Below are 3,961 nucleotides of genomic sequence, written 5' to 3' on the forward strand. Positions count from 1 at the left end.
GAGAGCAATAATTCTCTTATCTGTTTAATTAAAGGAGGTATTCCCATTACATTTGGGATGTGGTGTCTCTAAGAAACTCCTGAAACATAGTCACTATAGTAATAAGACAATATTAGGAAAACTTGTCCATCTCATGCTAATGGCAGAAATCATCAGATCTCCAGGCTTTGTCAAACCTGTGCTTCTCCTGAAAGATTTGATTGCATCATTTGGATATTGTGAGGAACACATCATTGTTTTAGAAAACAGTTGTACAGACAAGCTGTGACCTAATAATTTAAAATGTCAGCATAAATGTGAGGTTCCCTTTCTATGGTAATTGGATGAATTTTAACTGCATTTGTATGTATATAGAGATATACTTGAGTTTTTCTTAGATCTTGTTTTATTTTTGTAAATCCCTTTTTGCAAACAGGGTTTCTTTATCAATTATATGTGGATAAGGGTTTTTTTTCCTGACTTTGGTATGTAGTTTTTTAAACGTCTTACTGATCCCCCTCCCAATGTCTCTAAAAAAAAAGTCCTGGCCTGATGTGAAGGTCTTGCATATCATCTCGGCCTTCCAAGGTGCAAAAGTTGGTCGAGCAGTACTGCTCAGCCTCGTTCTTTGACTTCACCTGGCATCAGCGTGCTTCAGTGTTTCAGCTTTGTTAGTTTATGTTTACATAATTATCTTGTACTTAAGTGAACCTCTTGCATGGACTCGCTCCTTGTTACACAGCTGGAGGCAGTTGGTGGCACACCACCTCTTAGCTTAATGTGTTTGAGTGTGTCTGTACGTTCTATTTTTTAATGACTGTCTCCGTCAATGGGTGTGAGGATCATTAATGTTAAAGAGACAAATGTTTTATAGAGAGATAATTTTATATAATATTTTCAAACTATCAGTATTATTGAATTCATACCTGAACAAGGCTTTACATATGTATTAATAAAAAAAAGTGTTGAATTCACAAGTGTACACTATAACATAAGAAATAACCATACTTAAATTAACAGGTCATTGGCTAATGAGCTTCCAACATCTTGTGTATAAATTAACATGTAACAGATTTTTTTTGTTATATGCTTTCACATTGCAGCACGATTAGAAACATGTTTAAACTGTTTAAGTTAAATCTTGTCCACCTGAAGTCCATCAAGACTCAAGAGATGTGGGAGTTTAACGAGCAGCAGCTCGTCAGTCACTTCCCTTTTAATTGAAGCTCCACGTCCAGTCTCATGACTGCTAACATACCTCACATGCTCCCTCGCTGCTGCCCTGATCAGCTAATGCTAATGAGGCTCATGTGGGTTTGATGAAGGGGTACCAGAGCTGGACTGCAACTGGAGGAACCAAGCCTGCGGTCAGATCTGATACCACCTATTAACTGCTTTGTTAAAGAAAAACGCAGCTGATTTATGTGTGCACTACAATTCATAAATATGTCTCTGATGATTGGATTATTGAATAAAATTATTCCCATCTGTTTTCTTCTGCTTTACCACTTCAGGGTCACAGAAACTGGAGCCTATAATCATTAATACATGAAAACATATTATTATTATATATATATTGTATTTACTCCCTGCAATCCTAGCTTGAAATGTGTGCATTGTCATTATCCTGCCCTGGATACTGAGAAAAAAAACAATCATTCAAACTTTCTAAATCCACTATGAATTAATTAATACAAGACAGTTGTTGTTATCATTGTTGTTTTATTAAGAGTAGGTCAAAATAAAATCATGCATTGTTTAAATGCTGCCGTTAGCTCTGGGGCAAACCACAGCCTGTTACTATTTCTGCATGGAGTAAGTGGGTCGCATTCATGAATGACCTTCAAATATGTTGCCTTTTAGCAAAAGCCTGTAAGGTCTTTATTACGGTGGTGGGTAATTCACAATCACATATACAAGTAAAATTCTGGATTTAGGTAAGAAATCAAGTTCAACACAACAAATGAATGCTTATGTTTCTGTTAAGGTCTCCAGAAATAAAGGCATTCGTTTTAGCATCCTGTGACTTTAAATGCAACTTTCACGTTGAATTCACTCCTGTGTTTTTGTTTTCCTACGCTGCTCTCTGTTCTGACTCTGCTGCATCTGTACGTTTAATGCTCAGCTGAACGTTCAGCATTACTGCATTCCTTCACAACCGGCAAAATGTGAAAAATGTGACAGCGTCCATTTAAATGTCAGATATCTGGGATTCTTCTACGTACAAGCAGCCGAACCTGCTCATTTCATTCCTGCTGCTTCAGCCCTGAGGCCTGGAAATGTCTAAAAGGTTAATTGTGTTCATGTGCACAGACGAGACAAAAACGTGACAATTGTGAAACCACACACAGGAAATAAATTCCTTTTTCGTGACTGGACTGGATGAGAACAGGACACAATGTCTCTAAGCACTAACAACCTCTAATGTCTTTAGATTTCTAAGCTGGCACTAAGGGCCATCTCAACATCTCATGCAAGATCAAAATGCATCAGCTCAAAACTGACTTTTCACACACGCTGAAGCAGAGTAGAGGCTTCCCACAGTACATGCAGTAAAACAGGAAGTCCGAACAAGTCACAATTTTAGTAACACTTAAGGTATAGAGAACAATGTTATCGTTAGCCCAATGTGCAGCCATTATCTGGGTCATCCTGCTGTTAAACAAGTTGCATCATTAATATACCAGCGTCCTGAAGTTATTTAACAGTTTTACTACAATGCAATTTTCTCATTTTAGCTTGTTAATAGACAACATTTAATCTGGAGAAATGTCAAGCTTAGATCCTAAAACCTGAAATCATTTCTTTGTCTCATGTAATGCCGTAAAAACCAGCATCTGGTTTATAGCTGAGGAGGGTGATTTCAAGTGAAATCTGTCGATGGCTACTGGTTGATTACCATGAAATTTGTAAACAGATATGATTAATATTTAGTACCATTGTCACCATCATTAGGTGAAATTTCAACATTGTGTTAAATATTATGTTGTACAACAGTGTGGCAAACTTGTTTTAGTTCATAGGTAACATAATAGTTGCAAAACACTTGCCTTAGCAACCCTGTGTGTTTATACAAGGACATAATCAGTAATACTTCATACAGCAATTGATTTAAAAAAATGTCTCTGTCTCCAAAAGCTGTTCTCAGTCCCTTATGCATGCTAATATCAGGGTTATGGTTTTAATGGATGAGTCTAATATATTCATGTAATTCTTATGCATCAGTTTCAATTAGTTTTTTCTAGCCGTGGCCCTGACTGATGTCTTAGAGAGAGAATATCCTCGATATGATCTTCCCACACACCTGCTGTTCAAACCTTCTGTTTGCAAGGGGTATCCACTCGGAGGAAAGTTCGGTTAATAGGAAAAGGCACTAAATTGGCTTGATTCAGACAGATGAAAAACTGAAGGGCTGCACCAAGGCTAAATATAAGATCAATCAAGATCATTGTTAGAGGTATCATGGTGAAGTGCAAGAATAAAAATACTGTGATGAAAGTGTCCATGATATGCCCACTTCAAGTACAGTGTACTTATTATTATCATGCTAACACATAACACTGAGGTGGTAACTGTTTTAAAAATATTGAGTGATCTGGAGACTGTTTCATAATAGAAAGCCTCATAAATAAAATCTCTTGGGCCACTTCTGCTCCCCAACACGAATCTCAGAATCTCAACAGTAAAATAAAGGATTTTACTTTCAAACCTGCATTTTTATCCAGGCCAGACTTTCTGCACTAAGACCATATCCAGATTTCCCTTTAGACAAATATATAAATCACTTCAGCATGAACAATAGCTCATTCATTCAAACCTGATTCATTCATAAGTGATATAGGGCTTTTTTTTAGACTTCATATTTTATCCTGGTTTAAACTGTGTTAGTAATTTAATTTATTTGACCCATTTAAAGCTGTATGTTATTGTTTTCTGTCTCTTGGTAAGTAGGACAAACTGTCGAATTCCTCGCAGACTGACG

Source organism: Pundamilia nyererei, unplaced genomic scaffold (genome assembly GCF_000239375.1).
Source record: "Pundamilia nyererei isolate P.nyererei 1_Seehausen unplaced genomic scaffold, PunNye1.0 scaffold00034, whole genome shotgun sequence".
Taxonomy (NCBI): domain Eukaryota; kingdom Metazoa; phylum Chordata; class Actinopteri; order Cichliformes; family Cichlidae; genus Pundamilia; species Pundamilia nyererei.